We start from the raw sequence: 27,533 nt of genomic DNA, 5'->3' as shown, positions 1-27,533 counted from the left end.
GGAGGCGGTGTAAAAAGCAAAATGTAAGCCGAAAGCTACAGCACAGCAGGAAAACCAAACGGGCTCACCAAGTACATCGAGGAAACAGATTTATAGCTGCACACAGGCTTGCAAAGTCGTTAGAGACCCAAACGCGTTACAAAACAGAAATATGGAGCCAAAATGATCCTCCGAGCTGAAAAGGTATCTTTACTTTTTTGCTTTATTAAAAATATATATTTTAGCTGCTGATTCTCCTTCTCTCCAATTTCATTTCTGGCTTTCCCCTCCCATAGAGGAAAACTCCTCTGGATACAGAGGCACCACTGACACGTGTGAGCCTGGCCCTTCACTGCCTTCATTCACTGTTCTGCTCCTCGTGAAGCCGAAACCAAAGGATGCGAACGGTGCGCCCAATTCATTTGTTTTCTCTCAGAGTCTTGGTTTCTGTTTTTTTTTCCCCTCCAATTTATGAAGACCTGAATCATCGCATGAATTAAGTGACAGCAGAACAGAAAGGGTTTCCTTTGTTTTTACCCAAATACGTGGAAATGTTGTGCAGTGCTGAGCTCTGCCCAGTACCTCCCACCAAGCTATGTCAATCCCAGTCCTAAAGCAAGCCCCAGCCAGCGGCACCAGGGAGTGCCAATGCCAGGGACAACTCTTAGTAAGGACTAGTTTCCCATCAGAAAAAAAAAAAAAAAAAGAAAGCAAAAGTTAAAACCATAAAAGAATTGAAGGGTAGGACAAGGAGAGCAGACATCCAGCTCCGTGGCCCTGTTTTCCAGAGCTTTTACCTAAGCAGTAAGAGGGGAAGATGAGAGGGAAAAAACACCCCTGATTCTCGGTGAAATCTAGTTCTATGTGAAGCACCAGGAGAGTTTTCCAGGGGGCCCCAGCAGCTGAGCTCAGTAATGATACCTGCCTGCATCAAACGCCACCAGCACGACTTCCTTTCTTAAGGGTACATTTTGTAAAATTTCACGAGTGACAGGTTCATAGCCCTATTCACAAAAGGTCATAAAAACCTGTATTCTCATTTTCCAGTGCTCTAACCGATAGCTAAAACAGCCGGCGTGATTTAGGGGCTGCAGTTTGCCGGTGTGATTGCTGCTGAGCCGAGGAAGAGCCTTCGTGCATACCGATACCGGAACTCCAATTTGGCAGGCTAAAAGTCCCCTAAAATTGTAAAGTGCTGCAATAACTTTATGTGACTTTATAGGACCGCGTTCCAAAACCCCAGCCATTTCTAAAATAAAGCGCCTGAAGAAATTTCAGGGCTCCAATTACAGTATTTAAAAGGAAATGTACCGCTCAAGACCTTGCAGCGCTCCGACTCGGATGAAGCACTCAAAAGCCTCCAAATTGGTTCCCACAGAGTAAAGTTACTGGAAATCAGTGCAGCATTTTTCACTCCATTTTCCAGTGACTTTATGTGGCTGGGAAGGGAGAAGCACATTGAATGGATTTACCTGGAAGGTAAGGGAAGCCCAGGGAAGGAGCCTGGTGGAGGACACAGCAGGACACACTGACTGAAGCAGTGGCAAGGCAGAGCCCTCCTGGGGCTGGTGGGCTTCTGGTGGGCACTGCAGGATGAGGATCCCATGGGGCACAGAGCTGCCAAGCTGTATGCAAAGGAAATACAGAGGGACACAACACAAACCTTTCATAACGTCCTGGACTAGGAGGCTTCCCATGCTCTCCATTAGGACGCAGCTGCTGCTGGTAGACCAGAGATCCAAAGTGACCTGGGGGGTTCAGAACCAGAGAAACCAACCAAGAAGATGTTCAAGAGTTAATAATATTAAAGGGGAAAAAAATAAAAAAGACTATTACGGCATAAAAGAGGCTCCAGAAGCTAGGAGCAGCCCCTGAAAGCAGTCGTGTTTCTGAGCAGTGCCATCTGCTGAGGTTTTGCTCCTGATGAACTCTCTGCCAGGGTAAGGCTCTTCTTCAGCCTCAGCCTCGCAGCAAGTTGCACGTATCTATTTTAATCCCTGAGTAAAAATACCTACACACACGGAGCTTAAAGTGGGAGAAATTGCCCAAATCCTTTGTTGGTAGAGATTATATAAATACCTACAGGGAACGTACAGCAGGTATTAATTTACCATAAAATATAGTTACTTGATTGAGAAGAAAATTTCCGCCAAGCCTTTCATCCTGTAAAAGTTGTTTTTTCCTTTTTTTTTTTTTTTTTTTTTTTTTAAATAAAGGGAAAAAAACAGTCTTATTGTAGTTGAAAATGCTTGGTTCCTAGAAAGGGAGTATAAGGAGCCCTAAACCAAAGGCCCTGACAGGTCTGACATATGAAAAATAAAAATAAAAACAGTAAAGTATGTGTTGGGGAGGGGTCTCAACAGAACTTCAGTCTTTTCAAGGGAACCTCTCCTGCCAGATGTTTGTTTTTCCAGCTTACCACCTCTCGTATGGGGTCAGCAATCTGAATACCAGCAGCTACACTGACAAATACGAATCCGTATAATTCCACAAAAGCATCAGCAGAATGTAATCCGAAATTGGCTTGAAGCTATCCTGCTAACCCCACTGCACAACACCTTTGCACGAGCAAACAGTGCCCTCCACCCCTTTTGCTCCACACCTGCAGGCTGGGCTGATGCTGAAAAATGCTGTAGTTAAATGGTGTGCTGGTGGTGGGGAAGCCCCCTCCTCGACAGCTCGAGTCGTGATGCTCAGTCACAGCAGAAATAAATGCAACTCCTAAACGATGGCTAGAGGATCTGCTTTCTAGCAGCATTTCTGAGTTTCTTTAATGCACAAGATAAAAATGGGCATATTGGCATCCTGCGCTTCACTGATTCTGAACCAGGAATAAAAAGCTGGATTGGTTTCAGGTTCCTCTGGCCCAGGCACTGCTTGGAAAAGTCCCGATAAGATTTTACTGCAGATTATTTTTCCTGCAGGGAAAGCAAGGCTGCCAGAGAAAAATACGGCGTTGTTTGTGCTAACAGGAAAATTAAAAACTTGTAATTCTCACAAGATAACATCCAAGGAACATACTCGGAGACACAGAGAGCTGCTAAACACATGGGGAGCCACGCATTTGTGGCTTAAAGGTTATCAAGACCTAAAGTAACGTCAACTGCACCTCCTTCTCTTTCCTGTATGGCCTTACAAACTACTACTACTCCTGTAGTACATGCTACTCCTGTAGCAAAGGTGTCTGATCAGCTGCTGCAAAAATCATGGTACGCAATGCAAAGGAGCATCTGGCATTATAACAATTTAAGGATTATTAAACCTGATCCAGGTATTGTCCTACGCCCCATCTTGGGTTAAAAGACAGCATCCCTGCTGCTAACATCCACCAAAGAGTTACAACAGATGCATGGTTTATATTAAATATGCTTTTTAAGCTGTTCCTAGGAAACCCCATTAAACATGCAGAGAAATGCGCAGGTCAGCCCATAAACTCCTTCCTAGCAGTCCCTGCTCACTGATGCTGAAATCAAGGTGTTTCTGCAGAGTGCTGTGTTTGGTTACAGCAGATTTTAGGGAGGAAGATGCACGTGGTGTGAGCAATTAGTCACTGCCAGGCTGCTCCTGACCCACAGCTAAGAGAAAGGTGAGGGAATACATCGGTTTTATATACGTGGATGAGGTTTTTCCACTGGGGTGCAGATGTTTTCCTCTCTACGTGCACATTTGGTCTTTTTCACTACTTGTCTTCATTTTCATTAAACAGCATAATTTGCCTCTTGTTCTTCAACGCACCCGTTTAATCTCTCCCCACCACGCTGCCTACCACAGAGAGCCCCATCCAAACGCTGCTGAAGCTGAATTCTCATCCGCCTTTTTTTCCTACTAAAAGCAGTAGGCTAACTGGCGGAAAAAAAATATATCTTAGAAGAAAATTTAAGCAACTGTCCTGGTTCCTCCTGATTAATGAAGTCTTTTATTTATTCAGCAAGTCATTTTAAGGAATGCGTTTACTTCCCTCTCTCTGTTCTAGACCTCAGATCTATGGTGCAAGGCAGCAGCAGCATTTGTGGGTCGGGTATTTACCTCGTTAGATGCAGTTTACGAAAACTTTTATATCAAGTTGTTATATATCAAGCCCTTGCCCAATTCTGGTACTTCCACAACAAGATCCTTCAAATTCACCTGCTTAAGAGGCCATGAAGTGATTTACCCAACCTCTTTGAGTCTGACACCTTTCAGGTCACATTTGGGTGGTTGTTTTTTTTTGTTTTGTTTTCTTTAAGGAAAAAAAAGAAGACAAAAAAAAAACAGGCAGCTTGGCACCCTCAGTTTGATGTGCAGAACAGATCAGGCGTTAAAGGAGCCTGTGTGTGACTCCACCGCCTTTCAGTCCTGCTGTACTAACATGAAGAAGGGACAACGTAGTTAAACAACTATAACAAAAACCATGATTAAAAGCAAATGCTCTGCTTATGAAATGAATGTAACTTGGTAAGAAAGTGTGTGGGTTGAAAAGATCAAATTCTTTCATGTTGGTTTTGAGGATACACATAAAGACTCCATGTTCAGCTAGAGAAGCATGGCCGGGCTCCTATGTTTGCCATGGCAAATAGCATTTCTGTTCTACATTGCTTCAGAAGTACCCCCCTGTATCATTATACCACAGGACAAATGTTTATTGACATTTCAACTGTACTCCACTGGGTGTTTTAATAACAAAGTATGTTTATTTCGTTCACAGTAATAGTCACACTGAGTCATTGTCTCCTGTTCACATAAGGAGCTGTGAAGCCAAATGGGGGAGAAAAAGGAAAAAGCTCCGCACAGCATGTTACAGTAATTATAATAGTTGTCCTATAATACCTATTTGTTCTGTGTTATTTCTCCTCTAGATCATTTCCATTTCAAAATATAATGTTCCCATCACATTTGGAATATATATATGTATATAATTTCTGTGTTTTGTACAAAAAGCATGTAACAAATAATACCCATGGTAAAGATGGCCCTGGGATCTTGGGGAATTAATTGTGCTAGAAAGTCACAGCAACAACTTCTCTTTTCTACCTTAACATCTTTATTTTCTGTCTTGTTTTGCCCCTGTTTGCTTCCTTGGGTCATTTGGAACTGGATTCTCTGATTCTGATCACAAGATGTCCTGCATGGTTACCACTCACTGACTGCATGGGTTAGCAGCTCGCTGCCCAGCACGCCCTGCAGCAGTAAGCTCACCTCCCCTGGTGCATCGAGCACTGCACAGCTCCACGGGGTGGTTTGCTCAGACGAAGCCCGAGACACGTGCCACTCCTTTGCTCTGCTCTTCGTTAATGCCACCTTTGGGATTGCTTTCTTAGTCTGCTACCAACTCACCAGTTCCCCGCCTCACCTCTCCTCATCTGTTAGTAATGCTTAAATTGCATCCCATCACCACAGAAATCCAACACCAAGTGCCAGGAAACTGCTGTTCCCACAACATTCCCTAGCTGCCTGAAGATAAATCTCCACCTTTCTCTGTATTACTCCCTCTAAGCCTTAAATAACAAGGGCACAGAGTAATTTAGGACAGTCCTGGAAGGGGCACCAAGACGACGGCTGCCTTGACCTCCCCAGCTGACAGCTGCTGCCCCCATCCCCGAGCCCCCAGGGTCTGACCACCCCCCTGACAAAATCCACGAGGGTATCGGCACCAGGTGGGGCTTCACAAGCCACCAGGTCACTGCCCATCCTGGGTCTGGCACTCCTGCATTAAACTCCTATCATTCATCCTCTTAAAAAAAATAAATAAAAATAAAAAGCTTCTGCTTTGATGCCAAGCTCTCGTTGAGTACCAAGAACAGCAGCAGGATCTCAGCTGCTCCTGGTACAGCTACTCGAGGAATAATTAATGGGAGCTGGTCGTACACTCAACTGGTATGAATCACTGCCACTCCAGGGAAGTCAAGAGGCCAGAACCTCGCCGGCATTAAAAATATATAGATCCCCAGAGTCCCCTGCTGACTTTTATCTGCTAGCGATCTAGAACAGCATTTTCTGACTAATCCTTCAAAGTCATGCCTGTTTTCAGCCTCATCAAATTCCTCGCACCCATTGTGCTGCTGGGACTTGGTAGCTCACCCCAAGTCTTCCCTCGCTCAAGATGTGATTCATCTGCAGCCCCTTCCTCCTCCCTTTGTCTGGTTCCCCAACGATTCAGAGCAGTAGCCAAAACAAACACAAAGCTTCTCCATTAACCACTTTGGGTAAGTACCGTCCTGCCACAAGTTTTTATTTGAAGGCATTGGTCTAGCTGGACCAATTGAGATGGAAATGAGCGTAATTACCAGCGTAAACAATCTGTTATTTTCCATACAAGTCAGAGCATAAATCACCACTGGTCCACCACATTACCATCTGAATAGGAGGAGGTAGCTAATGGCCCATATGCTAAAAAGCAGGTTACTCGCATCTTCATTTGCAAATGAAAAGCAAGAATGACAGCTGGAGACTAAAGATATGACCACTGATCCTATTGCCATTCCCAGGACCCCCACGTAGCAAACCCACCTACCGAACCACCATAAAGGCTGTCTGCTCTGAACACTGTCTGCTTCCCGACGAGGCTCCAAAAATTGCCTGTAAGACACCAAGTGCATAACCCAACCCAGCCCCAGCTCCATCTAGAAGCTTTCTGAATTCGTTTCATCCACATCACAAGATGACACTTGAAAAATTTGACTGAAAGAAACTCCGTGTTTACCTTCCCAGGTTGTGGGGTATGCCATCAGGCCACAGCTTCCCAGGAGAAGCATGGGGATGATGCAGAACAAACGCTGTGCATGGGCTGGGGGGCTTGTAGGGACCACCAGTAACACCACAGGTATGCCCCATCTCCAGCCCTCAGCCTCAAACCCTCCCCAGGAGCTACACGATGCCTTCAGAAGACCAGGCACAGCAGATGGGCGAAGAGAAGCATGCAGACAGCAACTACAAAAGCTGACTGTGCACAGGGAGAAGCACCAGGAAACCCTTGCTTAAGCAGGTGTTAACCACCAGGTTCAGATGCCACAAGTGAGCAGGGGCAGAAACACCTTCAGTTCCACAGCAGGAGATGTTCAATGGCAACGCTGAATTAAGGACTTACCCATCCCTACCCTGAGCTGCTTGTTTGCAACAGATGTGGTAAAACAAAGAAGGAAAAAAAGGGTTATTTTTTCAGCCCAGTTAGCTCATGCACCAAGTTCCCAGAGCAGCCCCATGGACACAATGGCATGATAACTGAAGACCCAAACACCACCAAACCCAGCTTTTAACCCTAAAACAACACCACCTACTTCCTAATCACAGAATCACAGAATTTCTAGGTTGGAAGAGACCTCAAGATCATCATAATGGCTTAAAACAGCACAGAGGAAGGTTTCAGGCTTGTTCTTCTGCCTCAGCAGTGCTGCTGCCACCAGTGCCGTTTTCCTACGTCCTCACAAAGACGTTGCTTTGCTCCTCGGCAGCAGGACTTTCTCCCCTTGGTCTGCTGGTTGTGCCCTGCCCATCAACGCATGCTCTTGATTTAGTGCTTTAAAAAATAAAAATGAGAAGCCTTAATCTGAGAAGTCAAGCCGCTCTTAAGTGCGCAAGCAATAGGGCTCCCAGAAAGCAAACTAATTACACTGGAAACGATGAGCTAAACAGAAGCAGCGTGACGCCAGAAACAACCACTGAAGGTGCACTAATAAGCTTCACCAGGCGCATTATTTCTCGCTCACGAGGGTGCCATTTTGTCCCATGCCACCAGCTTCAGCCCACAGCCCCGTCCCCAAACCACGTGCTCTGTAGGATGCTCCTGAGAGCCGCCGGTCCCACCCCAGAGGGCAACCTCACTGATAACCCTGGGGGAAAAACTAAACCTAGCTACCAACTCCATGGTATTTTCCTCCTAAAGAAATTTTTCCTCCTTCTTCACCGACTTCAGAAATGATCTAACACATCTTCCCTCGGCAAGGAAGAATGAGGCAGTCAAATCACAACATCCTGGCATTTGTAGCGGCTAATGGATATAAACAGCATCTTCAGATCTGTCAAAATAATTTACGGTATCTCCCAAAGTTTCCTCGCAGTACGCACGGTTGCCGAGTTAAATGGTTTCACAATTGCAAATCATTTTTTGGGAACAGTCTAAAGAATGAGGGCATTCATCAATAGGTTTATTAATACGGGTGGAAAGAATAATGGATGCAATATCTGCTACGGGGACATCACATTATGATACATGCTTTAACTAATCTGCAATCTAAAAAAAAAAAAAAAAGAAAAGAAAAAGAGCATCGCATCCCAGGGAGGCTCTTATCATTTGCCTACTGCTCTCTCTTTAGGCACTTTCAGCACCTGATTAATTAATAATTGTTGCTTGGCTTATGCTGCTCGCCAACTTCTGTACCCTGGCTGTGAATCATAATCTGGCACTAAAAATTTAATAGGTGCATTGCCACGCTATCTGAGATGCACCCTGTTGAGTGTTAAATAACTTATTTTTTGTAAATATAGTGTGTTTTTTTTTTAAGCCTGAAAGCAGCATTATGCTTTAATAATTCTACCTGTCACCAATAGCAGTAATTAGCATTTGTGTTGCTTCACTGGGAGATTACCTGATAAGATCTAATTAGGGATTTTTTTTTTCCATTGTTTTTCTTCCAAAGCCATCATCTACAACCAGGTTCATTAAACACAAGTGGTCAGTTGGGTTTTTTGGTGCCATCTGTAAGGGCTGAGCCCTGTGTTTGGGGCAGCAACAGCTTCAAAGCCCCCCTGCTACTGGACACTGCTGAGCTTCAGGTAACAAGGCTCGAGGAAAAAACACCTAAAATAACCACAACAACCAATTCTTGAATAACATCGACCCCTTCTCCCCAGTGCCTGGCGTGAGTGCTGCTTGCTGCAGCCTTTCTGGACAGAGCTGAGCACTACACAGCACAGCTTTGCCATCACTTGTGCAGAAAGAGAACAGGAAAAAGAGTAATAAAGGTTTTAGTAGAACTAATTAAAATTAAATTACTCACAATTTACAGCCTTCTATATGCCCAAAAATAATAGCAGTTAAAAGACAGATTCTGAAATATTAAATAAAAAAATATTTCTGGCTTTTCCTTGCTTTTATGTCAGCCAAGAAAAAATTAAAAATACTGCCAGTACGCCTGCATCATCATCAGCAGTAATTCTTGACAAAACCATTAATCATGAAACATTTATTCAACATTTTGCCTTTTCTACCTACATGAGAATAATCTACAAATTAAAAGGAGACCACGCAGGGTTACCACCACGATGATTAAAAGCTTTGGAAGAAATACAAACGCCTGCACTTCGGGGCATAAGCTGACCTCTGGTACACTGGAAGAGCTGAGCCAAAACTGCAGTGAGTCGAACCAAAGCTGCCTTCAGGAGAACGGCTGCCCTGAGCTGCCAGCACTGCCCCGTGCCAGGCAGACCCCAACTTCAGAGCTATTTGGGCAGGCATTTGCACCACGCACAAGAGACGACTTGTCTCTGGGTGACAAGGTAAGTGTGAATTTTGGATAATTGCTTTTTTTTTTTAAAAAAAAAAAAAGAAAAAAAAAGCTGGAACCCAGTAAGAGGATGGGATCAGCTGCTCGACAGAAATGCTTCTTGGTGCATTTAGGAGACAAGCAAATCGGTGAAAAAGTGAACTCTCATCATCTCCAGGAACATTTTCCTGACTTGCAGCCAAAATATAATAATAATAATAATAGTCCATGATGCATGAAAATCTCGCAGAACACATAACTCACAGATCTGTACAAAGCCAGAAAAATCCCTCTGATTCTGCAAGTGCTTTTCAAAGCAGCAACAGGGCAAGGAGGAAGCACACAAATGTGACAGAGCTGAGAAAGGAACTCATGATAAATGCTAAATATCGATACAACGACTGAGGACCCGAGCAAAACCATGAGGAAAAGGGACCTACAATGAAGAGCCCCCTGTTTCCTGCTCTGACAGACATCCCATCGATGCTGCAAACGCTGCCAGGCACCCTGCAAGGCATTACCAGGAATATGATCTGTGTTGGGAAAGGCACAGCTTTCCTTCTGCAACCACTCTAGGAGCACAGGCATTTGGGGTAGGTTTTCGAGGGCTTCAGCTCCACTCCCAGATGTTTCTCTTTTTTTTTTTTCCCCTTGATGGGTACAGTCAGGTATTTCCTTCTGTCTCACTGCAGCAACACCACCGAGTCTGTTAGGGAAAGCATCCAAAAGCCCATTGCTCAAGAAGCCTGTATTATTTTACAGATGGGGAAACTGAGTCACTCCTGCTTGCACCAGTAAAACCCCAGGCACCGAGCCACGGGCTCCTCTAATTTAAACCCTCCCCTTTCATGGAAAACACAGCGATATCTAGCCCAAGAGATGTTTTCTACTGACTTTAAAGCTGCCAGAAATTCACTCCCAGACCTCAGCTTTCTTGGTTTTGCAGCATGCAAATGGTGTGTGCTGCGTCCTGGCACAGAGCAGGGACCCAAAACCACGACTTCAGAAGACAGAAGTTTGTTTGTCACGGCTCTTAAAGCAGACACGGGCTGACCTCTTCAGCAGCACTGGAGTATTTTTCTTTTCTGATCTATTTGCTGCACTATTATCTTCCCACTTATTTTAAGTTCTGCTAAGCCCAGTGCAGAAGGCTCGCAGTTTATATTGCACTTCACTGGTCCTCCTGTTTTGTTTTTCCCCCTGTAACATATGGCCACTGAGGTGATAGCTCTCTGTCACTTCTGTGTCTTGTTTTACCACCTTAACATTTTTTTAATACCCAAATCTATATGACACTTATCTCTTCAGGCATCTCCTGCGTGAGAATAGCAGTTTTATCTTCACCTTCCCCCCGCTCCCCAAATTGCTCTGGATGCCCACCCCGTACCAGCACAAGACTGTGACAGCACCGGAGGCTTCTGGTGCACAAAGGAGAAACGAGTGCTTGTGCTCAGGATGGCATTTTAGGTATTGCTAAAGTTTAGTAACAACGTAATCTTATCCTCCTTTACCTTCACTCCACATCTTGGCAGTATAAGAAAATCCCACTTGATTTTCCACGTCTTTTTTTCCAAGCAATTTTCCCTTCTGTTTCTCCACAAGTTGTTCAGTAACACTTTCCACCTGTGTTCACGTGCTGATTCCCTGCTCTTCTATCACTTCCATTTGATGGACACGTTGCTCCTTCATTTACAACTGCCTTACTGCAACCCGCCCCATCTACCACGTTACCTCTATGCTGAGTTACAGAGCTGGTTTTCATGTTCCTCCTGAAGAGCTGCCTCACATATCATCTCACCCACTGATGGGGTCCTGCCAGCCCTGCCAAAGGCATATATTGTTTATAGGTAGCAAAAATGGGTGAGGAAGAGCACAAGAAGTGCCCTCTGGGCACTACCTGCTAGGCTGAGCACAGGTACCCAGGTGGAGAAGAGCTCCTTTTATTCCCTTCCCTGTAGAGGAGTGCAAGCTGAAGACAACCATTTTAACGCCTGTTAAAGAAGTGAGAAATGATGCAGCTTAGAACTAGGGGGAAAAAAACACTTTCTGTCTACAAAATGTCAAAGGTGGAAGGATGCTGTCCTTTTCATTTCCTTTCTTCTCTTGTAATGAACAGGAATTTATCACCAAGTGCTATTTTTAAACAGAAGTACAGGAGTTAAACAAACAGTTAAGGTTTGATCTCCAGGTAATGTAAATCAGAGCAGCTCCATCAAAGTAAAATCTATTTATACCAGCTGCGGTCCTTGTAATGTAATTTCAAAGCATTCTTGTCATCTGCTACTGGCTGTACCAGGAGGAAGGCAGAAAATGTACCGAAAGCCAAAGCAAAAAGATAGTAATAGAGATGTGTTAGCGATGATTGCAGAATCAATACGACGGCGCTGGAGACTAAACGGCTATGAATCATCTCGTTAAGCCCGGTCTGCAGGACTACCAAAAAATAAATAAAAATAAATAAGTAAGCCACCAAACGACCCCAAAACCGACTCGATGGAGTGGCTCCTCCCAGCCCCGCGGCCGCCCAAGAGGGAGCACGGGACAAGGGGGACATTGTTTCCCCCGGCCTGGTTATTGGGGGCAGCTACAGTCATTCATTTCGACTTAAAAAAAATAAAATAAAACAACAACAATGCAGGGGGAGTGAGGGAGAGCGCCCAGCAATGACATGGGCACAAGGGTATGCGGGGAATGAGGAGGAGGAGGGACGGGCCCGGGTCTGTAAATCACACAGGCTGCATGACCTTTGGGGCGCTGGTGGAGGTTTCTGGCAGGCAAAGTTCCCCTCTCCACTCGGATGGAGGAGGCAAAAACAAAGTGCCAGGCTCATGAGTTATTAAAACAGGGCCTGATCACCTGTCAGAATGAATAAAGCTGTTTGGAAAAGAGGGGTGGGGGGGAAAGGTATGGGAACTTTACATAAGCAAGGACGCAGGTCAAAAGCTTCCTGAAGGGATGGGAGGCACGGGGCACGTCTGCATGCCTGCTGCTACGGAGGGAGGGCTGCTAACACCAGGTACCCTGCTCACGTCGGGCCCAGAAAGGGCAACAGCTCTGGGCAGAGGGGTTATTTGGCTGCAAAGAGAAAGCAACGGGAATTTCATTGGCAGTACTTTATAGGACAGCCTTTCGGGCTTTCTTCCCCTTGCCTTTTGCCACCCCCACCCCCCCCCCCCAACCATTTCAGCCTGTTCTGGAGGAAGATTATGAAACTCAAACCACTGGACTATATAAATTGCTCTTTATCTGTATCAAGCATCTTTGGTGCCAAACTGGAGCAGCTCCAACAAAAGAAACTGAAGTTCCTTGTGCACAGTACAAAAACGAGCTCTCTCCCCTTTATACATACATGTAAATATATACATTTCATTTGTGCATGTATATACATTAGTTATCATTTAAAAGACCACATTTTCCTTTCAGAGCAAAGCAGGGGCTTTCTGGCTTCCCAATTTTCATTTCACAGAAGGGAGATTTTCTGCAGAGACTTGCATCTGGCCGACGACTTCTCGTAGGAAGAAGCTAAGCTTCTCAACAGGAAGGGTTGGCGGGGCTGGGTCCCCGCATAACAAACAGATGGGCACAATTTTCTGGTTGGACATTATTTTTAAACGTGACGGGATCATCGAGACATTATATAGTAATTGTCACACCATGAGTTCTTTGCCTGCCACAGATCAGGAACTGTAAATAAACTCCCAAGGCAACAGATACCCTGGTGCGGGCTTTAATCTATTAAATCTGGTAATTGTTAGCACAACCTAACGACTCGCTGGCTTGCAAATTAATCACTCCGTCTGAGCAGCAAGGTGCATCTCTTTATACGTAATGCTTGGCAGGTGAAGTGTGGCTAATCAGATGCCTCTCATTTCAGAGTCTCACCAGACCCCCCTCAGGGAGATAATTGCCCTCGCTGATGGCCTCCCTCCCAAAAAGGCTGCAGAGCCCTGGAGAGAGGAGTGGGGCAGGACAGCAACTTGCCAGTATCCGTGCCCTATGGGACCAGCAAGGTCATGGCTGTAACATGAGCTCTGACCCACCATTTGTCCTCTGGGAGGTCAAAATTAATAAGTGAAAATCCATTTGAACAATACATTCCCATCCACACGGGTTCAAAACCCATCGAGTTTGACCATGCTTGCAGCTACTCCTAGCAGCATCTTCCCCAAGATCTTGTAACTTATGTATCACTGTGTATGAACACGAAATTTAGTAACTACCATGCAAAACTCAACCCCACTGTACTATTTTCAGCATATAACTGCTTGTTTAGGAAAAGAATGGTGAATCTTAATCAAGTCAGTTTAAAGGACAAGCCCACTGTCAGCTGAGGCTGCAGCTATTCAGTTGGCATTTGCATTTTCAATTTAGCGTTCCACTTCTTAGTTAAACTTTATAGGCTACATAAATAAGCTCTGCATCTTCTTGAAAAACAAGGGGTACCTCTTCATTAAGACTTATTTTCTTAGATTACCATTGCTCCTGGCTTCTCCTGACACCAGCTCCAGAACTTCACACCTGCGTTTCCCTGCCAGGAGGTCAGTTTTACAGGCTCCAGCAAGGGAGAAGAAAAGCCCGGGCACAGTTCTGTCAAACTGAGGACAACAGCCACTGTGGATAATGCACCCTGTAAGAGGCGATTCCCAAATTGTTGACAAAGCAGGTGAGACAGCACACAACTCTCCTCCAGGACCAGTGCAGCCACACGCCACGTACTGGTGCTGATAGGACAAGAGAGCATACAACCCAAATGTCACACCGCGCCGGAATGCCTCATCCGACCTCTTTGTTCAGAAACGTTGCTTCAGGTAAATCTGAAAAAGGGAAAAGCTGTAGTCCCTGCAAGGGCAGGATCCCACTGCCTCCGTGACCTTTCCAGGAGAAGCACAGAAGAAAAAACACGTCCCTCTTCTGCTCGCAGCCCAATCCCCTAAAGCCTTTCCACACGCTTAAACACATCCTTGCTCATACGAAGCGCTTACGCTGAGCTTCAAGCACCATCTTGCGTACCATGGAGGCTTCACAAGGTGCCTCTGGAGAAACTGGTCCTTGACTGAACTGGGAACTGGGCTGGAGCATGGGTTTGGAGTATGTTCAACCCCAGAAGGATTGCCACCAGCAGAACCAGCCTAAACTCAGAGAATCTGATGTGTGCAGTTCGATATGATCAATTTTTTTCTCCAAGATAAATCCCCAATGTCCTGTCCCAGTGCTTTCAGACACCTTCTAGCACAACAGAGTGCCCCGTGCAGGCTATTCCTAACCTCACGGATCCCAATCTCGTGCACAACAACATTCAAGTCCATCCACTGGAGAGGGCAGGACCATAGAGTGAAGACACCCCAGCGTGGGTTATCCCATGGGTATCTGCTCATCTCACGCTGAAGACAGGTCGTCCCTCTCCATGTGAAGCTCTGGCACGCTGCTTCTACACGACGAAGTGGTATTTAGTCACTAATTGCTCCAATTTATTACTGCTGCGCCATTTCATTCAAAACATCATTTAGACCCAAGTTAGGAGCTAGACTGCTAAATATGCTTTAATCATAGTATTCTTCAAAGAACAAAACACAGGCAGACAGCAGCCATTTTGCCATCATCTGTCTTCTCCTGTTGCCAAAGCCCTTCCAGCCGCTCCTCCATTTATCACTTAGATAGCAATCGTTAGCTCTTTTCATCCCAACTCCTACAGACTGATGAGGGTTGTTAGACTTCTTTATTTACTTTTTTTTCTAAGTATGCACAGAGCAAGCTCTGTAATAACTTCTGTCCTTTTATGAAAGTTATCGTTTAGAAACAGGAGCACTGAAAATCATACATAGCCACATGCAGGCTGCATGGATACACGCCCCTGGCTAATGAACAAACAAGCAGATTTTAAATTAAATTACCTTTAAATTAAAAGGTAAGTAGTCAAATAGTGCAAGTTCATCCCGTTGACAAAACACTGACATCATGGCATTTCAGTACTCTTACTGAATACACACATCTAAACAAGTCATTCTGGGTTAGGGTTGTAGTTATTTGCTCAAACTTGAGAAGCATTTAAATTTAAGCTTCAAAGCATGTGTGAAGCATAGAGATGTAGCTGTGTTCCACAAGGAATTTTCTTTTAGAAAGATAAATTATTTTTCCCCCCTTTTAAAAGAAAAAGGTGTCTTCACAACCTAAGTTTATGTTCAAACACCACTCGCTATCCAATTTCGTGAAAGATTTGGATGTCCATTTCAGAATGTAAAGATGCCTTATTTCACTTCTGTTTAAGAATAAAGATTCAAAGTTGACTGAAAAGGGTAAACATCAGTAGTTCCCTTCCAGTTGTTAAACTAGGTCTGAAAACTCAACTGTTGGGGAAAAAATGAAAAACAAACGCAAGAAGAGAAGTTTCCTAGAAGACAATAATTTAAACCTAACAAGATATCCTTAGAGGGGAAGTTACTCATGCAAAGAAGTTTGACCAGCTCCAGAAACAATTAAAATATGGCAACAGACCATTGAAATGAGTGAACAAAGCAGACAGCGTTCTCTAAATACAGATTTATGGACATCAACTTATTCAAGGTCATGAAAATACACAACCTGAATGCTCAGTACCCTCAATACTTAACCCACTGCCTCTCATCCCATGGACCCATGGTAAGCCAGCAGCAAGTGGTCCTACTCAGGCACACCCCTCTTGCAAAAATTCTCTCTACCAAAAACCATCTCATCTGCCATAAAAAAGTGCTATATAGGCTGAAAACTGCTGACTTACACTTTGTTCAACTAATGTCCAATTATTATTACATGAAACTCCAGGCTTTTAAAAAAAAAATGTCTAATCAGAAAGCTAATGAAAATTAAGTATTTTACAAGAAAATTATCTAAGCATAAAGTCAACTAAATAGTGCATCCGGTTTCAAATCCAGGGGCAGCAACAACTTGGGAAAGTTGGCATTCGCACAGGAGCAAGCTCCCACATGTAGAAGAAATGGAGCGAGCCAAAGTCTTCCAGACCACCACTCTCACCACAATCTCTTATTTTTTTCAATACAGCACGAGGCTTTCCATAAAGTACCTGAAAACAGTTCACTGCGCAATGCTTTGAATCAAAATTAATGCAAATAAACACTCAGGATGTGAACTATTAATTTGGGAGTGGGGGGGAAGGTCTGAAGGACCATGAGATGCAGCCCTGAATCCTTGAGGACGAGAGATGCTTCCGAGACTGGGATCCCCCACCTGTTTGCAGCTCCACGTCCTACACAAATGAAAGGGACAGCAAGTTGTTTTGCTGCTTGTAATTCACTACTTTTTTCATTTTGACTTTTTCTTCTTGATAACCTCAATAAAAGCCTCTGCTGTGCTTGACTGTGGACAGATTTCACTGCTACTCTCTTCACTGACATGAGGCATAAAGCTACGCTAATTACTCCAAGAGGCTAATAGGAAGAAAAAGGGGAAAAAGGCACACACAGACACACACATACTCCTAGTGAACCGTCATGGGTAAAAGCGGGATAGAGCCCCTCAGCTCAGCCAGCCCTATTGATACAACAAAGGAGCTTCTGGCTTGGCAGCGGACAGCCAAAACTGGATGGATGCAAAGAGCAGAACGGGGGGAAAAAGAAAAAAAGAAAGAAAAGGAAGTAACTCATTCTTGTGTTGTGAGGTCCTTACTATGCAAAGCTTTCATGCTGCAAAGAAAAGTGCTATTGAGGGAAGGTGAAGGGGACCAAAACGCTGGGAGGCAAATGAGCAAACACACTGCAGCGCGCACTGCGAGGGGCCAGACCCTCCAGCAGCGCTGGCAAACACAGAAATTACATAGTGCCTGCTTTTCAACGGAGGGAAACACTATTTTCCTGCCACTATCAGCCTGCAGGTGCACACCACCTCCGTGCTTCTTCAGCAGAGCCCGCACATAGCCCAAGCCACCACAAGATGATCTACCACACACAGTCACAGCATTGGGATAGTCGCCTAGATTTGCTTTCCTATAAAAACTGAACGGAGAAATTGAGTTATGAGAGAATAGGATTCAGGCCAACAGGTAAGAGTGGTATGAAGGCTCCACATTTCATCTAAGCCCTCGAGAAGCCACAGGTGTGCAGACTGCTTTGGAAGCACCTTTGGGAAGCCCTCCACAAAACATGAGCCCTTCCTCTGCACATGCAGCATTTCGCTCCCCATTTCTAAAACCCCAAAAGTCTTGACAAGTGACAACTAGCCATTTTCAGCACAAAGAAAGAAAACATTTCCTGGCTCTCCTTGCTAATTATACTTTAAAAATATGTAAAACATAGCCACAGAAGGAAAAAAAGTGATTGAAAAGAAGAAGCCCAGTTACAATAGCCACACATTGACAACCTAACAGACACAAACTAATTATTTTGTGTCTTTCCCAGCAAGTTTCATTCAATTAGCTGTACCGCCGAGTTCAGAAGGTGATTAATTGAGGCCTGTTCTGGTTTATGGAATCACTGCTGCACAATGATGTATGCGAAGACATGGGGAAAATCTTAGATTTCGGCTCAACCACCTCGACTAAATATTGAAAGAAAGAAGGCAGGGGAAGGAGGAAGGCACTCGGCATTCACACCTTGTCTGCAGAAGAAATAATTTCCCACTCTGTGAGGACTGGCAGGGTGGTGTGGCATGCACAGAAATACCTGTCCATCAGCACTCCACACACCAAGCAGAAGAGTGCTGAAAACCCCCTCTATTTAACCTCCTGGTGCAATGCAGCGGGCACTGGAGATGCACTGAGCCCAGCCAGCATCCTCAGGACGGTCCCTGCTCCACAATCCTCAGTGGCATTCGAAACATTTAGTGACTAATTTTTCAGACTAGTAACACTTTTCTTGCTTGCAATGTTTTGTTTTTTTCTTCAAGATTTTGCTATGTTATTCGGTGATTTCTTAACCTTCTTCCTTTGTTTATCCATCCCAGAGGGAAACACATGTATCTGGGAGCTTTCTGATAAGAAAGGCACTTGGGATGCTCGGGGCACTCCTTCCCCCTGCACTGAGGAACAGGAGGACCTTGCCAAGAGCCACCTCGCCTAGGAGCAGTGACATGGACTGAGCTGTTAGCTCTGGCAATGGCAGCCAAGACAGCAGAAGAATGAAAACAAAAAAAAATTATCCTGAGAAGAACCCTGAAAAAAAAAACAAGGACTGAACTCAGTCTTGAGTTCTCCCAGGCTTTGTGGCTGGATGTTGGAGTAGCAGTGGGGCTGGGCTGAGCTTTCTCCCTCCTGGTAGCACTGGGTGCCTGTAGCCACAGGTTTTCCTTGGCATTTCACCAGCACAACCAAACCCAGACCTACAGCTGTGTTCAGAAGCACAGCAAATCCTTTTGGACACAAGAGCCCTGACTGCCAACGGCACCAGTCTCCAGGCAATGCCCAGTGCCCTGCTCTAATCAACACCAGATCACTGGAGTCTCACGATGGACAAGAGCAGCATGGCTCTGGGTATTTCCCAGGAGCTGCACGCATTTCTCAGTGGGAAGCTCCTGTTAGCTCTTAAGGACTCTTGTGCATTATTATTGACTTGTGCATTATCGATTCTTACCCATAAAGCCAGAACCGCCCTATAAATGCCTGTGCCTGCGGGGTAGCACCAAGACCAGGCACACCACACAGCCACATACATCACCCCAGGGCACGGACACTGAACACAGCACAGCCACCACATAAATTCATCCAAAATAACCAGTGCTAACAGAGGTGAGCCTTATTTTTATTGCCTGTGATCTTGGTTCTGCTGCAAGAAGGCGTGGAGCGTGCACAGGCATAACGCACCCACCATATCTCAGATGATCTGATTCAGAATACTGAACAATACTATAAACTTCAGGGTATTGCTCTAGCAAATTATTTAAAATCCAAACAACAGCCCATAATGAACGTAACGGGCTGACTCAATGGCAAACGCATTTTTCCTTTATTCATTTCTGTTAAAACACATGCAATGTTAAAAGCAACAGATGATTAAATAGATGAGCAATACGACGCTAGGTAAAAGGGAGCCACTTAATGTATCGGTAATTAAAGTAATCTTTTCATTATTCTTGTTTTATAAGTATCGTTATCTTTGCTCTAGTAAAGCACATAGCTTTTGTATTCTGCAGCTTACCCGTTTGCTTCTACTTTCTTTGCTAACAGCCAGTGGCACGTGCAGGCTCTATTTAGGCTATTACCTGCTTTTCAGATACAAGAAACTGCACACCAGATAATCAGAGGAGAACACAGATTGAGAAATCCACCTCCATGTGCAATGCTGACACACAACCCTACCCTAGCATCTGAGACCACGTCTTTCCCCCTGGAAAGATTACGCTCAAGTAAAATGGAATAAGCACATCCAATTTTTTTTATTAGAAAAAAAAGCAATCATTACTCGCAATTAAAAACCACCAAGTTAACAGGCATGTTAGGATTCTTATCATGGCCAAATCTAGCAAATATAATTCACATCGAAACCAAAATAGTCCTTCCAATTACGCCAACCCTCAGCGCTCTTTGCAGCGCAATGCACTTTGATCAGCAAATTAGCGAGGCGCGTGCGTTCGATCTGATGCGCACTTGAGAGCTCTCCCGACTGAACCATCCCAAACAGCCCCAAAGCTTCCTTCCACGCTTGTGCTTTATAAACTGGAGGAAAATAAGAAAATGAAACGGGGGAGCAACTAGGAAAAGGTCTGCAATAGCATGCAACAGGTCTGGGTGACAAGTTTTAGTGAAGTGCAGCAGAGGGACAACCCACAGCATAAGGATGCTCTACGATCTGCTAAGATAAGTGTCCAGATGAAGGAGATGAACACCACCACAGCTGTAATAACAGATTTCTGTTTTCTGAAGCGAGTCCAGCCATGACAGCCCCCTGAATTCAAGGAGTGACCACGTGCCACAACCTGGGGCTTTCACCTGGGGAAAACCCAGCCCCACGCAGCTACGTGACCAGTCCTCCACCAGCAGCTTCCAAAAGACAGACATGTACCTTACATTGTTTTAGAAACCAAAGAGGAAAAGGAGACAGAAAAAATAAGGAGAATAGGGAGAGTTGGAGAAGCCCCCAGGCAGGAGCAGAGCCTAGAGCATGGGGTAGGTGCAGCACACCACACAGCAAGGAAAAGGGATGTTTACCAAGGAACTGTAATGAAATAGCGATGCAAATAGGTGTGCAAATCGTTTGCCGGTGACAAAGGAAGCAATACAGTATTTTTCCACCTTTTTTCTTACAGTCAGAAGCTCTCTTTAGGGGCACCAAATAGCTACACCACAAGCAGCACCATCTCCCTTGCATTCAACGCTTTAAATCCGTACGCATACCCCAGTGCACGTATATGCACTTTTCAGAAACCAAGTGCCACCTTCAAATATTTCCACTTTCCTTGCTTTGAATTGCCGGAGATCAAATGAGTCAATTAAGTGCTGTGTCTTTTTTGTTCGGAGGCGAGATGAAGGTAATTTGCTGCTCCGTGCATCTGTTTCCTCATCAGCACAGTAAGGACCAGGCTAATTAGGGGAGGAAAACAATATGGTCATATGGATAGGCCAGATTGCCTGTCACTCAGCAGTTCAGCGGGCAGGTTGTGCTGTGAGGACAGCCAGCAGACGAGGAGTCTTCGTCACCTTCCTCGCCGTGCCTCAGAAAAAAGGACTTCAGGCACTCAGATGGCCACCTGAATATTTTTAGCATAACCCCACAGGGTTCCTGCCATAACCCACGTGTCGGTAACAAACGTGGCCGTGCTCTGCTCCAGCGAGGAGCTGAGCAGGCAGGTGCTGAGGTTTTTGGTTTAGCAGCTCACCAGCACCAAGGTGGGGCACCCACAGCTCACCTGTAAGCATCATTTGTTACCAATTAGCACAGAAAGTTCCTAACATCTTCCCATTGTTTCTCCTTTCAATGGATTCAATCAGCTGTTCATTCTCAAATGCCTCCGACTTCACAGCGCTGCAGACCTGGATGCAACAACAATCACGTGGCTGAGCGCCTTGATTTAGCTGTAAATCACTAATCCCAGATCTTATGTCCAAAATTATTTTGCTGGTAAACTGCAAAACATGCGAGTGCATGAGGAGAGCAACTTTACGGAGACGAGCTAGCGATAAGTGATTCCCAGTCACTCGCATGCAATCCCACTGCGGCGTTGCTGTTTATTAGGAGGAGATATGGAATATCAGAGGAAGTTCATTTATTCACTGGCCTGTAAAATCAAGCAGTAGTATACATTACGTTTACTACATCGAGGCTTTATTTGCTACCACAAAATGAAATGGTAGAAGGTAGAGAAAACAAGTTAACTCATATTGAGCACATCATGAAGGCAATCAACCTAACCAAGGGCTTTACATCTCCCTGCCAGCTACCACAAGACACGGACTGAGCACCACATACTGCCAATACAGCATTTTTTTTCCATTTTTTTAGAGTATTCCCAGCAGATCTCTGGTCTTACATTGATCAGAAACACACCAACAAAGTCTGCTCCTCAAGCAGAGAGCAGTTCTGCAGGGCTTGCTAAAAAAGCAACCGAACCCAGAAGAGGATTTTAGTGGCCATCTCCCTTCTCCTCGGCTCACCCACAAGCCACCTAAAATCCTGCCAGGAAGCAGCTCAGTGCCTCAGCCCAAAATAAATGGACTTTCATCCCAGATTTTGGCACAGCTCCCACCTTAGCCGTGACCCAACAACTTCACTTAACAGAAGCAGCTTTTCCTTCCCATTCAGAGGGCTGCAAAGTTTTGGGTGCGTCACCAATTAGTGTAGAGCCCTAAATCAGCAGACATCTCAAAGCATGGATCAGACTGCAGAGAACACCCCGAACTTCAGATCTTGACCTCACCAGATCTCACAGAATTTGTGTTTTCTAATCATGAACCCTTCAGCTCATGATCTATGCAAAACCTACAGCCCCAACCCTGATGATGTACCTTGGTCAACTTCACGTCAAGAGTCAGGGGCCGACACCTGAGAGTAGCTATGACTGTACTTATTTCTTTTCACATACGCTGCTGTAAGCCACCTTGCTGTGTACCCTGTAGGAGCGCCCAAACTACTTTAACCACAGCTTTATTGCACCAGAACCCCCCAGAATTAAGGGCAGAAACTACGTTTCATACCTTGCTGCTTCTTAAAGCCATTTACATTGTTCCTTCTAAGTGTGTAAATATTAAAACTTGTCCAAATGGCATCATCAAATTCAGCAAACTAAGCAGAAAACGGCAGCGGCTGGGACGGCAGCGCAGGCTGTGTGCTCCATTAAGCAAATCCAGGCAATAAAACGCGTCCTCCCTGGGAGCAAACACTCGCTCGGAGCGGGGCACATCAAAGACCAAAAAACTCAAAAACTCAGAGGTGCTGCATCCTGCTGGCAAGTGAAACCGAGGGGCTAAGATACTGAGCACGAGCCCTGGAAGCCCAAAAAGCGAGCCACAAATAGCAACTGGCTGAAAGGAGCGCCGAAGTTTTAAGAGACGCCTTCAGCCCGGCCAACACTGAAGGCATTTACATTCTGGCAGCTTCAGAAGCGAGTGCCAGCCTGAATTTAGATACTTGGAAACATTCAGAGTCTTCCAATTTCGGTTTCACCAGGAAATAATGAAAGCGTACACAATCAAATCATTATAAATAAAGTTTTTATGCTCAGTGGAAGACAACGCTGATGGATTCATGATCTGTGCTGTTGTAATAGAGATAGTAATAATTTTGATGTATTGATTTATTTTTCCTTTTTTTAAAAAAAAGAAATCTCCATTTCTGTAAGGAATGCCTGCTCAGGAATTTCAGCTGAGCTGAACACTGTGTGTTGCTGACATTGTCACTATGCTTTAAGTCAATTAGGGAGACCAGAGCCAGATGGCTGAAAACGACCAAAATTACACAGTACATTCTGTTTATTAGTTAGGATTATTATTCAGGCCATAATTGCTTTTAGCAGATTATTTATCATTATTAACATTACAACGACGTTTAAGAAAATTACAAAGTTATGAAAAACATGAGTTTTCAATTGCTTCCATCTCCATACTGGTCTAAACTTCTCTTAAATGCCTGAAACAATTCTTTAAAAAATAAATAAATAAAATACAACCTATTTTTATCAGCAAGTCACACTGATTTGAAGACTTGACTGAAGGCTGCAGAAGGATGCCAGCAGAGAGGAGTTTGCTGATGGGGGTTTGCAGTGCCTACAAAGGCAGGGGAGGATGCTCACTGCCTGCAACTCCCCCAGGCCCACCTGAGCCCCTCCACAAACCCCACTGAAAAGGGCACCCACGAGTCCTGCCTCCACGAGACTCATTCCTCATGCACTCCAGCCAAACAAGAAGCCACAGGAAAGCCAGCTTCCACAAGGACTTAACAACAGTAAAACAATCAGCAGAGGCATCCCGGACCTAATTTTAAAACTGTGGCAAATACATTGCTCTGGCAAAGGCCAGGGCTCGCCCAAGGGAGCCGTCAGTTATTTATACAGTAGATCCCAGGTATCTCCATCCCTCCCGCCTTCACCAGCTGAGGCAGCCCCTCCATTTTATTTATTTTTAATGACTCCCTTGTAATATTCAAGCCATCACAGCCAAAGCAGGCTTTGAATCCCATAGGAATTCACTGCTGGGTCGATGTCACTGAGAAGGGAAACTCGACGGAGCTCAGTAATACCTGCAGGTAGCCACGAGCCCCAGTCCTTTGGTGCAGGGAATAGTACATTAAGGAAAAAGTACATGCAAGTTGCTTTGTGTGTCAGAGATCCCAAGATTGTAGCTACAGCCATCACTTGTGACAATGAGAGTTCTGTAAATCAAGTCTCTTAAGCTTTTAACTGAACATACACACAGCAGTTATCTGAAGACTTAGTTCCTGGGGGACAAGTTCGGTTCAGCCTTCCACCAGAATCCCAAAACACGGTATACCACATGGCAACTACAGTTCAGCCTTGAAATACAATTCCCTTGCTACAGAAACAGGTGCTCTAACACACTATTCACCATTTCTCAAGGTAATGACACCATTTTTAATGCCACTTTGGCAAGCACGACCTAGAAAACACACCTTTATTGAAGGAAGGCCGATCGATCTGAGGGTCTTCAAACTCTCGTCCCCACCACACACTCTGGAATCTCAACTGTTGACCCCATATTGAGCACACATTGCACAGACACAATGGGCAACTGCATCAAAACACGTTAAAAGTTGACTGATTCTTTTCCAAGTAAGAGTTTATTTTCCCCCCCCGTACAACTCAAAACGCACACAGCAACTGCAATTTTGCCGATGTACACCCAGAAGCAAGGGCCTACCACTTGAACCCCTCTAGTAATAAATCACATGAGCACCCACGGGTGGGGAGGGGACTCCTGCAGCACCTTCACCACCAAGGGCAGTGCGTTGTGTTGCTGCAGCCCAAACCAGCGCTTGGTCATGTGTGGGTTTTTCCAATAGCCCCTTCTCCTTCCTGATCATACAGACAACTAACTCAGCATCTCTTCCCACTGAGGGATAACACTCTGCATGGTTTTAGTTGCTGCTAGGTTGGGTTAAGCCCTCTAGTAAAGGGAAAAAGGAATTAACTTAGTAATACACATGAAGTGTCCTTCGAGCTGGACCAATGTATGAGGCACCATTACAATCAGGGCACTAGATGAGAAAAGCATCACTGTGATCCTTGTCATTAAGCTTTGGACAGAAGAGTGAGAAATGAAGGGAAGTAGACCGGCTAATCAACAGGTATACCACACTGACACCCATTAAAACTGTATTACCTTTTCTTGAAATCCATATTCTTCATGTTATTTCATCTCTCCCCCCACCTGCCTCCTCATTGCCCTCAACTTCTAATAGCAATGATGACCTTGGCACGTGGCATTTTCTTAGAATTAATAGTTGGCTGGTGTTAATGGCCCTCGGCTACACCTTGGGCCATCAACTCCTCCCATACAGTCATTAATCCCAAGGAAATACCCTGCATCTCAATCATTATTACTTAATTAGCTTAGCACATCATCTCTGGAGCTGTAACACAACACCAAAGGCTCGACGCGTAAGTTATGAACAAGAAAACTTCCAAGTCAAAGGATTCAAGACACTGCACCAAAACCTAATTAAAGGAATTTTAACACGCTAATAAATAAAAGGATGATTATTTCAGGCCTGAATTGGCTACTTCTGTAAGTAGAACAACTCCTTTTGATTCAGCAGAGAGCCAGACGGGTTCCTTTATTTTGCAGCACCACAGTCCCTGCCACATTGGCCAGCACATTTCCATCTGGAATTACAGCCAGGCTACTCTGGAGAGCCCCTCTGGTCTACCTTCAGGTCTCCCTGGCAGCCTTGTATACCACTAATCCTTAGAAATTCAAAGCCAGTCAAAGACTTTCAACCGTTAGAAGCTGTAGATCCAAAGACAGAAAAAAAAGGTTGCCTTGCATGCGGATTTATTTAAATCCCAAGACATGAGTTCAGCTCCATTCTGGCAGTCTTCCTTGCTGAAGATGACAACGCAACGTGAGCCCTGCTTTGAGCTGCTGCACTTCTGCAATGGAAAAGTTAGATTAAGTTCACCGTAGCACAGGATGCTCCTGCTCCACTGCAAATGGTTCCTTGCACAACGTGGACAAGATGAATAACCCCAGGTTACCAGGGAAAGCAAATGAATCGAACAGCGACGGTAGGAGCCCACATCCTGGCTTTATCCAGACAGACAGGCTCGTGGAGTCTGTGTCCCCCAGCTCTCAAGGAAGAAGAGTTTTGTGTCCTCACCGTGCCTCCAGAGCAAACGCATAACCCCAAGCTTGCACACCAGCAAAGTGATCACTTTTCACAAGTGGTAAATTGCACTGCTTAACAGCTGTTTGCTGTTGAGGGGAGATTTCGAGGACACACCCAGTGCTACAAAAAAACAACAAACTGAGGATTTGGGAGACATCTACAACATGCCAGGGCTTCGCACATAGCCTTGAAGTGGCTTAGAAAGAGGAAAAGAAAAAAAAACAAAAAACAAGCCAGCTAAGTGCCCCAACATGGAAGGCTATGCAGGGATGCAGGTGTATGACCTCCTTCCCAGGTAACTTGCAGAGCCCTTCTTTTCCCTGCTTTACCCCTGGTGTGCATGCCACTGCCCAACTGTTATTCTCAAGCTTATTAAGACCTAAAACACCCTCACTGAGCACGCCGTGGAACAAGGCAACATCAAAACACAACAAAATCCTCACTGTCATTAAAGGCTCCCCAAAGCTTTCCTGAATACTTCTGTAGAAGTAGCCTGGGCTGCTGCAGCTCCTGTTCCTTTCATTGCTCCTATCACGTACTTCCACCACCTATAGGGCAGGTGTTTTTCCCAGATTACATATCCTTTGCAGAGCCAATTATGATTAATTACGTTCTTTCATTATCAGAGCCACCCAAAGTGAAGGCAGGCCTCATATTTCATGATGCTGCATTAATATCCCCATCCCAAAGGGGACCCAACCTCATCACCAGCTAATTCAAGCCCAAAGCCTCTTCCATCTCCTTCCCCACTCCTCGAGGACAACAGGGAACCCGGGCCTGGCAGCAGCAGAGCCGAGGGAAGACGAACGGTCTCGTTGAAATAAAATACAATAAAAGACCGATCCACAGAGGAAGATAAGCTCGAGGAGACAACTCGGATGAAGAGGAGGCCTGATGATTTAAATGCGTTGCTCAAAGGGAGCGGGAGATGTCTCATTATGAAGGAAGTGTCTTTTCATTGCCTGGGCTGTTATTAGCTGGGACAGGAAGCAAGATGACAACTGAAGACCTCATCCATCAGCTCCTTGGTGTTACATGAAGCCCTGCCTACACGTGCACCATTCAAGAAGCATGGGGCCAGCAGACCTGCAAACCACGCCACAACCCGCCAGCCGGGCATTTTCAAGCTATTTATTATCACTCACACCACCAGAAGAAGGGCTCATGCCTCGTGAGCCTTTCCTATGACACAGGTTTTCTTTTCTGGCCTGTTTTTATGGGTTTTCCTAGCAAGGATTTGCCCATGCCGCAGAGCTTTCCTCCTCCCCGCAGCCTGGCCACCGGGCTGCCCTAATAGCTGCGTAATTAAAAGGAAAGCCACTCCAGGTAATTGGCA

General features: G+C 45.1%; 1 protein-coding gene and 1 long non-coding RNA gene across 3 annotated transcripts in view; both read right to left on the bottom strand.

Annotated features, from left to right (window-relative positions):
* The window catches only part of ERBB4 (erb-b2 receptor tyrosine kinase 4), a 564,466-nt gene that overhangs the window by 519,809 nt on the left and 17,124 nt on the right, over positions 1-27,533 (bottom strand). The window lies entirely within an intron of this gene.
* LOC140002882 (uncharacterized) overlaps positions 1-27,533 on the bottom strand; it is a 43,988-nt gene that overhangs the window by 5,073 nt on the left and 11,382 nt on the right. Inside the window, exon 2 of the long non-coding RNA XR_011810467.1 lies at positions 1,452-1,604. This is a non-coding gene — a long non-coding RNA (uncharacterized lncRNA). The remainder of the gene's footprint in view (positions 1-1,451; positions 1,605-27,533) is intronic.

The sequence above is a fragment of the Anas platyrhynchos genome, chromosome 7 (assembly GCF_047663525.1).
Source record: "Anas platyrhynchos isolate ZD024472 breed Pekin duck chromosome 7, IASCAAS_PekinDuck_T2T, whole genome shotgun sequence".
Taxonomy (NCBI): domain Eukaryota; kingdom Metazoa; phylum Chordata; class Aves; order Anseriformes; family Anatidae; genus Anas; species Anas platyrhynchos.
This window is presented reverse-complemented; position numbering and strand designations above follow the sequence as displayed.